Consider the following 10,461-nt stretch of genomic DNA (forward strand, 5'->3'; position numbering starts at 1 on the left):
TGTCAAATAAATAAATAAAATCTAGAAAAAAAAAAAAAAAAAAATATCAAGTCATCCTAGTTGGCAGTACAGGTTCATTCTTTGAAGAAAATTAATCATTATGCCCAAGTGCCTTGATAAATAAGAAGAATCTTTACTTTTCTGATAAGCATTCCAGTAAGAGCTAATTTACATAGGTGCCTTCAGCCACTGCCTCTATTCTTGCCTTCCTCTACCTACAGATATTGCCAAGTTTGTTGTAGTTACCTGCTGGCATGCACCGCCAATTCAATAAATGTGCCTTCTAACATTTACCTAAACATAAAAAATTTCTAAATATTTTTAAATTTTTAAATGAAAATCTTTAGTTAGAAAAAGAAACATTTTAAAGTGGTTTAGAATTGGTAATTTCAGGGCTCCTGGGTGGCTCAGTTGTTAAGCATCTGCCTTCGGCTCAGGTCATGGTCCCGGGGTCCTGGAATCGAGCCCCGCATCGGGCTCCCTGCTCCGCGGGAAGCCCGCTTCTCCCTCTCCCACTCCCCCTGCTTGTGTTCCCTCTCTCACTGTGTCTCTCTCTGTCAAATAAATAAAATCCTAAAAAAAAAAAAGAATTGGTAATTTCATGTTCTCAATATTTTTTTAATAAACCCATCGAGAAAAGATCAAATAAGGTTTAATCTTGCAATGGTAAAGACATGTCTAAAAATGAGTTTTTATTTAATTTTTAAGTATTTCTAATTTTCTAAAGATCGCTTTGTCTTAGGAATAAACTGAAAACAACTTGCATTTTTAAATCAAGATATTCTTATTTCATGTTTTAAAACACCAACTTCCTTATGAACTAATATTTCTTTTACAGTCACTTATAATTATGGGACCATGATTGAAAAGAGCCACTAATATAGATCAAGTTTTCATGAGGAATAATTGACTATTTTTTAAAAAGATTTTATTTATGTATTTGACAGAGAAGAGAGAGCACAAGCAAGGGGAGTGGGAGAAGAAGAAAAGGTTCCCTGCTGAGCAGAGAACCCAACGCCGGGCTGGATCCCAGGACCCTGAGATCATGACCCAAGCCCAAGACAGACGCCCAACTGACTAGCCATGCAGGCGCCTCAATAATTGACTATTTTTAAAACACTTCTGCATTTAATTGTTAAAGTAAAATTCAGCTAACATGTTGAGGATTTAGAATTAGCTTACTTGTATTTGGAAAATATGCCTCCTAATGTAATTTTTTTAAAAACACATAGATAAAACATTAGATTAAAAAGATTTTTTAATCTACATTTTAAAGAGTAGAACAAATTAAATATCCTTATGATATCTTTGGCTAACAGAAAATTCCAATTCACACTAGAAAAGGAAATTTTTCTAACAAAATATTCAGTTTAAATATTTTCGGGCGGGCGCCTGGGTGGCTCAGATGGTTAAGCGTCTGCCTTCGGCTCAGGTCATGATCCCAGGGTCCTGGATCGAGTCCCGCATCGGGCTCCCTGCTAAGTGGGGAGCCTGCTTCTCCCTCTGCCTCTGCCTCTCTCTCTCTCTCTCTGACTCTCATGAATAAATAAATAAAACATTAAAAAAAAAATATTTTCGGGCATAGTATACTAAGACTTCTGTAACATTTTGGAGTCTCTTGACTCTTCCTCCCTGCCCCCCCATCTCAGCTTTATTATCAGGCAAGTGGCAAGATGGCTGTAGGAATTTCTGTCATCATACTGAGACACAACAACATTCAGAAGGTGATATCTTCCCTAGAAACCTTTTAACAACTTTCTGCCTCAGTTCTTATTGTCCATTATTGGTATAGAGATTAAACAAGATCTGCCACTAGAATTGAAGAAGTAATCAACTTTCTTTTTCTTTTTTTTTTTAAGATTTTATTTATTTATTTGAGAGAGAGAGAGAGAGCACATGAGACGGGGGGAGGGTCAGAGGGAGAAGCAGACTCCCTGCTGAGCAGGGAGCCTGATGCGGGATTCCAGGATCATGACCTGAGCCGAAGGCAGTCGCTTAACCAACTGAGCCACCCAGGCGCCCAACTTTCTAAGTTCTGGGCAGAATACACTTATGACAGGAAGATAGAAGAGTAAAAATGGATGTAGCAGTATGCATCCACTAAACCCTGGATATTTTTTACTTATATCTAATTTTGAATTGCAGTACTTATTTGATATTTTCTTCCTTCTTTTAACTTGTGCTTCCAAACAGTTCTTTTTTTTTTTTTTTAAATGTTTTATTTATTTATTCATGAAAGTCAGAGAGAGAGAGAGGCAGAGGGAGAAGCAGGCTTCCTGCCTAGCAGGGAGCCTGATGTGGGACTCGATCTCAGGACCCTGGGATCATGACTGAGCCGAAGGCAGACGCTTAACCATCTGAGCCACCCAGGCACCCTCAAACAGTTCTTAAAATTCCATTTTCTCCCTACAAATAGTTTTGACATGAGTCAAAAGGTGATTTTTTTTCTACCTCAAATTGAACTGTCTTAAAGGACAAATTATGCAATGTATTCTGTATAAAATTAAATTCATTTTTGTTTGGTAACAGGACTCGTGTTTTTACATATCAAACTCTATTAGGTCTAAATTAAGCATCTGCTGAAAATTCTAACTGAAAAGGTTAGATTCAATTTAGTCACACAAATGGGTTTCCACCAAAAATAATTGTCAAGAGATTACAATTGGTTTCTTACAGTAATATTTGAAAATAAATCTACATCTAATAGGCATTGGTTTCTTGAGTTTTACTGTAAGGTAGTCTAAGCTAAATATGTTTTCATGCATGCTCACATTTTAGAACCATACCACCAGAGAGAAGAGACTCTTAATTTACTGTGTATACAGGCATACCTCATTTTACTGTGCTTCACAGATACTGTGTTTTTTACAAATTCAAGGCTCATGACAGCCCTGCATCAAGCAAGTCTACTGGCACCACTTTTTCCAACAGGATCTGCTCATTTGGTATCTCTGTGTCATATTTTGGTAATTCTTTCACTACTTCAAATTTTTTCATTATTATTATATTTGTTATGGTGATCTGTGATCACTGTTTATGACTTACTAAAAGCTCCGGTGGTTGGGGCTCCTGGGTGGCTCAGTTGTTAAGCATCTGCCTTCGGCTCAGGTCGTGATCCCGGGGTCCTGGGATAGAGCCCCACATCGGGCTTCCTTCTCAGCGGGAAGCCTGCTTGTCCCTCTTCCACTCCCCCTCTCGTGTTCCCTCTCTCGCTTTGTCTTTCTCTGTCAAATAAATAAATAAAATCTTAAAAAAAAAAAAAAAGCTCCGGTGGTGGTTAGCATTTTTTAACAATAAAGTATTCTTAAATTAAGGTCTGTACATTGCATTTAGATATGATGCTATTGCACACTTAATAGACTACAGTATAACAGACATAAATTTTATATGCACTGGAAAACCAAAAAAATCATTTGACTCACTTTATTGTGACATCCACTTTATTGCAGTTGTCTAGAACCAAACCCACAGTATGTCTGAGGTATTCCTATATCACCAACTATTGTGATATTCTATATGAAACATTTTAAAAGAAAGTTCCTACTGACAGTGTAACGAATAAATCTTGAGAAATATCTAAAATGTTATATGCGTATAAAATGTCTCCAATATATAAAACTAACTTAACCACAAAGATAAATTAATAGGTGCTCATTTTCTTTACTAAATATTAGTTATTAGGTTTGTTAGTACACTTAAATTATAGGAATTAACAAAATTGGACTTACCTAATGCTTACCAATTTATTTTTGTATACACAATTTGGTATAATCCTCATACATTTTAACCATACAACCTATATTAAAAAAAAAAATACAGATATGCTAAATTCTGAGTTACAATTACATTTAGATTTAAATCTAAGGTCAGATTATTCTGCAAGTTTCCTCAGAAGAAATATTTATAGCTATGTGTTGGTTTTGTCTCATGGCCATATCGTATCTTAGTGTTCACAGAATCTCTTAACTATATTGAAGTTCCCTGAATGAAACAATGGAATCCATCAAGCAAGAGAAGAAAAATGATTCTATTAGTAGCCTTCTTTGCCATAGTAAAGAAAATGCTTAGCTTCGGAGAGATATTGGCAGTTTGTACAATGATATTGCATCAGATTTTGTTAACCCATTTATATTTACATCACTTATGTATTAAAAATACTCTCAGCTTGAAGTTCTGCCAAATACTAACAGCACATTTGAGTTCCAAAGGCAGTGTCACTGAAATGGTGGATGTTATTATAATTTTATTTATTTATTTATTTATTTATTTATTTATTTATTTATTTATTTACTTTACATAGAGTGAATATTGGTCATGATTCATTGTGGGTGGTGTGTATGTGTGTGTTTAATTTGGTATTTCCATTGGGACTTTCTTATCTCAGGAAACCATATCTGACAGTCTATAGTGAATCACGATTTTGATTTACCTTCCACTTTATCTTTTTACATGTGCCGGTGACATACCAAGGCACCGCAGTTTTGACATATTGCCAATCCTAGTTTCTTGAAATTAAAGTAAGGCTCTATAATAGTAATTCCAGCAAGCCTTTGTTAATCAAAGAAGTACCTCAATTTGAATGCAAGCCAAATATCAGATTTATAACTAGACTATTTTAACACATCATTATTTTACTGAAATACCAAGGGAGGTGTTAGAAATTATAACCTAGTTTTATTCACCACTCTCTTCACTAATATTTCACACATAGTATTTATACAAACGACATTTATATTGTATAGATTACAATTGGTAAAAAGCAATTGGCACTGAGGTTATGTGGACATTTATTTATTTGGACATTTGTTTTGATTTTAACGAAAATGAAACTGTCAAATGCAAATTTGATCATGTCATTCTGCTTAAGAACCTGTCATGGCCTTCCATTACTCTTAAAGTCAGGTGTAAATCTTTACCATGGCCGAGGAGGCCTTGCATTCTTTGGTCCCTGTGTGTTTTTCAATCCTTTTCTTATGCTACTATTTCCCCCCTTAGTCGACTTGCTGGAAATAAATTGGTTTTATTTCAAGTATCAAGTATGAAGTTAATCCCTGCCTCATTCAGAGCTTTAACTTTTTATCAGATAGTGTGCTGTCTATTGCAAGGGGTAAGAGAAGACTTCCAACTGGTTTATGAAAAAAAAAAAATGATGAGGGGAATTTATTGCCAAATCAAAGTTAAGTAAGAGATCTTCTTTTCAAAATGGAAGTATTTTTCTTTTCTTTTTTCTTTTTTTCCTCACAGGGGCCAAGGAAGACTCCCTCTAGGGTGTTACCCTACAGAGGCAGCAGTACCTTTTTGAAATTATCCCACATGGCACAGTGTTGCAGGGAGAAAAAGCAAGTCTTTTGAAAAGGTCAGAGAAGCTCACCTTCAACCATTTGGAATGTTATTTTTAAATATTTCTTTTTTTTTTTTAAACAAAAGCTCATTATCTTCCCTACCTATGCTTTTTCATGTCTTAGGATATAGAATGGTTATGTTTCTTTGTGGGAGATCTGATTTTATTCTAGAAGGAACCTGAGATGGAAACTGTGCTGCCAAAAAAGTAAAGCAGGTCCTAAGTCCTTAAGAAGATGACGTATGGGGTTTTGGGGTAGAGAAATAACACTCAGCAGCAAGTCATCACATCTTACCAAATTTCTTGTTGGGTATTGGCTTAGGAAGTACACACGTAACAGTGGCATATTCCTAAGAAAGTATGGGTGAAAAAACGTGGAGGAAATCTACATATTGATGAAGTATATTTAGTTAGTTTTTTAAATTATTTTAAATCTGTATTAAAATATAATGTGTACATAGAAAAATGTAGAAATTTTAAGCATATAACTTGATGAATAATACAAAAATAAGTATATTTATGTAATTACCACTCAAGCCAAGAAACAGAACATTACCTATAGTCTCCAACTCCCTCCCAATCACTTTCTATCACACTTATTCAATTGTAATTTCTGTCTTGACGTTAAACTCTGAAGATTAATTTTAATTACCTTGAACTGTACTCAAATTGATTCATAGAACATGCATCCTTTTGTGTCACTTTTACTCAAGATCTTTTAGTGAGATTCACATATACTACTTAGTGTAGTAGTAATGTGTTCATTGTTATTGGCATATACTATTCTGTTATATGACTATACTACAAATTATTTATCCTTATACCATGAATGGACATTTAGGTTGCTTCCATTTGGGGACTATAGTGAATAATGCAGCTATGAAAATCATCATGGATGTCTTTTTTTGAGCTAATTCATGTACCATGAAATTAACAATTTTCAAATGTGCAATTCAGCATTTTTTAGTATACTCACAAAGTTGTGCAATATCACCGTTATCCAATTCCAGAACCTTTTAATCACTCAAAAAGAAACACCATGCCTCCGGGGCGCCTGGGTGGCTCAGTTGGTTAAGCGACTGCCTTCGGCTCAGGTCATGATCCTGGAGTCCTGGGATTGAGTCCCGCATCGGGCTCCCTGCTCAGCAGCGAGTCTGCTTCTCCCTCTGACAACTCCCCGCCTCATGCTCTCTCTATCTCATTGTCTCTCTCAAATAAATAAATAAAATCTTAAAAAAAAAAAAAAGAAACACCATGCCTCCATTAGCAGTCACTCCCCATTCTCTCCTCCCCCAGCACCTGGCAACCATAATCTAATTTACGTAGATAAGGATTTGCCTGTTCTGAACATTTCATATAAATGTTATCATATGTGACCTTTTCTCCCTGGCTTCTTTCACCTAGCCCAATATTTTAAAGTTCCATCCATGTTGCAGCATACATCTGTACTTAATTCCTTTTTATGGAAGAATAACACTCACATTGTTTATCCATTCATCATTTGTTAAACACTTATGTTGTTTCTACTTCCTGATTATTGTGAATAATATTGTTGTGACATTTGTGTGCAAACTTTTCTGTGAATATCTATTTTCAATTCTCTTGGGTATATTCATAGACAAAGGTATATTCTCTTTTTCTTTATAATTTTTTTTTTTTACTTAAAGGAATCAACATTTGGTTTCATTAGTTTTCTCCATTATTTTTCAATTTTTATTCTTTTCATTGTGTTTTATTTATTTCTGTTTTAAACTTTCTTATTTCCTTTCTTCTGCTTGCTTTGGATTTAGTATTCTTAGAGGAGACAACAGGCTCAAAATGGAGTCATTAGTGCTAAGCTCTACATCAGCAAACCAAGACTTAATACTTAACATAACTGGAGTTTCAGCTTCTCCCAGGATTGTAGCCTTTCACTAGCTGATCTGGAATTACCTACTCTGCACTATTGAGGTAATCCACCTGATAGACCCCTTTCCATCCCGAAAAGGAAGGTGACCTCACCTGAAACAATACACTCTTTTCCTTGTCTTGCCTCCTTTCTGCTTTTAAAAGCCTTCCATTTTGTATAGCTCATCAGAGCTCCTATTTGTTAGATGAGATGCTGCCTGATTCATGAATTGTTGAATAAAGCCAATTAGATATTCAAGCCAAATTTACTCAGTTGAATTTTGTTTTCTAACAGATTTGGAGGCAACATCAGGACAGAAGGAGATTTCCCACAGCTCTGGGAATAATAAGAAACATAGTCATGGTACCCACAAACCCTTTTGAGTTCTGTGTCTTTCTTGATGTGTCCAAGGACTGTGGGTAAGTTCCTCTTGGTTCTGACCTCTGATCTCTTTGCATTGAGCTCCCAGTCTTATTGGCGTTCCAAGCAGGTCCCCATCTGATTGGAATTCTTATTCCTTACTGGGAACTGTTAGTAGTTCAGACAGCAATTTTCCATTTGATTGGAAACCCCAGTCCTTCGTTCTATATCCAGATTCCATTTTGGGAAGTGTTAGCATTTTAGTCTACAATTCCCTATTTGTTTGGAATCCTTCCCCAAATTCCATATTGGGTACTGCTGGGGACAGGTGCAGTTCTCAATTTGAAAGATGAATCTGTGGCAGACTTTAAGCCGGTTTGGAAGCTGTCTGTTCATGGCATTCCAGATTCCATATGGTAGCTGCCTTATTTGTAAATGGATTATCTCCTGAGATTAGTGGGTTTATAAAAAGGCAGAAAATAGGATACGAGACCACCAGTCTGACAGAATTTATGACCATAGTTGAACACTTTGAAAGGACTTTGGAACAAGATCATAAACACAAGTCCATGAAACTATTGGCTTTACAACTACAACAGGTCCAAGGCCAGAGACCTTAGTTAACATTGGGCCTCTCACATTGCACCCCCTAAGGGTCCATCATCAAAACAGTGCCCCACAGATGGATGTCTGATTTGTAATTAACCCCAACACTGGGAAGAAGACTGTTCTCAAAGGTCCTGTATAAATTCTTCAGTTCATACAGAGTTGAATGCCCTCATGTCTACCCCCAAAGAAAGGCCCCCACATGAGTCCCTCCCAGAGTTGTTGGGACTCCGAGGGGTTATTCTGTAAACTGGTACCAATAATTCCCATAAGCAGCTAAGGGGAAACTAAAATTAAAATCAATGGGAAACCTGGCCAAATTCTAGTAGATATTAGAGCCCGTACTTGCTACTTAAACCCCACTCTCATGGGACAACAAATCCTTCAGGGGGAAAAAAAAAAAAATCCTTCAGAGTGAAAAAGTTTCCATAGTGAAGGTATCTAGTAAAATTTTGAGAGAATTTCTGTCTCAACAGTACAAGTGACTGATACCTCTTACTGAAAAAAAAAAAAAATAAGATTTTATTTATTTATTTGACAGAGAGAGATATAGTGAAGAAAGAACACAAACAGGGGGCGTGGAAGAGGGAGAAGCAGGCTTCCCACTGAGCAGGGAGCCCGATGCGGGGCTCGATACCAGGACCCTGGGATCATGACCTGAGCCGAAGGCAGATGCTTAATGACTGAGCCACCCAGGCGCCCCTGAAAAACATTCGTTTTTGCTATGTGATAGAACCCCAGTCAATCTATTAAGGTACAGACAAATATTCTTTCTAAATTAAAGGGGCTAATACATTTTGCCTCCAATGGAGACCTTACCTTAGAGTTTCCTGACCAGCCTGAACCTGAACTTTCATGTTCCTTACAATCTGTCCTTGATAGAAGAGGAAGGATTCCAACAAAAGTCCCCTAATTTAATCATGGTGCCTGAAAAACTGGGCTACTTCTAATATTGATATAGGGAGAATAAAAATGCAGAACCTAGAAAAACTTAGTCATTAGTAAACCTCTTCCCAAGTTACTTCAATAACCATTAGAGCCTGAAGGTATACAGAGATTCACACCAATAGTAGAAGACCAGATTGCCCAGGGGTTCACATTCCCTGCAGTAGCTCCTCTAACGCCAGTCTTCCCAGCCTAAAAACCTAATACCTGGAAATGGTGATTTGTCCAGGACCTAAGATCTATTAATAAGGTAGATATTCCCTTATTTCCCAGTTGTTCCAAATTTGAAAAGCTTTTTGTTATAAGTCCCACCAGACTCAAAATTTTCACTGTTACAGACCTTTGTTCAGCGTTTGTCAGCATCCCTGAGGACCCTAACAGCCAATATCCATTTGCCTTTACTAAGAACAATCAACAATGTATCTGGACAGTCATGACTCAAAGGTTCACCGAGACCCCTTCTTATTTCTCTCAAGTACTCCATAAGATTTAAAGAAAAAACACCCTTTTCCAATATGTAGACAATTTCTTGCTATGTTCAGTTACTGATCCATAAAGGATCCCATTTATTTGTTTATAACAGTTAACTGAAAAGAGACAAAATATCTAAAGAGAAATTGTAAGTATTTAAGGACACTGTTTATTACCTAGGTCATAATCTAAGTGCTGAAGGATTCCAGATATTGCCAAAAAGAATTAAGCTCATCCAATAATTTCCCAGGCCCACAACTAAGGAATAACTTCGTGGATTTCTAGGTCTTGCTAGCTACTGCAGACCATGGGTTCTTAATTTTTCTTTTTGTCTGCACTCTATGAACTTACTAAAATTTCAGTCCCTGAACCTCTTCCTTGGGAACAGAAATATGAGCAGGCCTTTCTAAGACTAAAACCAGTATTACAAGAACTGCCTGCCCAAGGGTTACCTAGCCATTCCAAACCTTTCACCTTCATTGTGCATGAAGGAGATAACCATGCCCTGGAAATGCTCACATAAGAACATGGTAATAAACATAGCCCTATTGCCTATTATAGTGTACAACATGATTCAGTTGTCTGTGCATATCCGAACTGCCTAAAGGCTATGGAACTCCAGCTGCAAAATTAGTAGAAGCTTCAGTGGATTTAACCCTAGGAAATGAAATTTACTTATAAACTCCACACGCTGTCCCAAAGTCTTCTTAACTCTGAATTGACTCAACATTTCTCTGCAAGCAGACTAACTTCCTATGAGATCTTTCTGCTTTCACCATTTAATCTAAATCCTTAACGTTGCACATTCCAAAATCCTGTTACATTTTACCCTTGTCTGACAAAGACCAGC

The sequence above is a fragment of the Neomonachus schauinslandi genome, chromosome 2 (genome assembly GCF_002201575.2).
Source record: "Neomonachus schauinslandi chromosome 2, ASM220157v2, whole genome shotgun sequence".
In the NCBI taxonomy this organism is placed as follows: domain Eukaryota; kingdom Metazoa; phylum Chordata; class Mammalia; order Carnivora; family Phocidae; genus Neomonachus; species Neomonachus schauinslandi.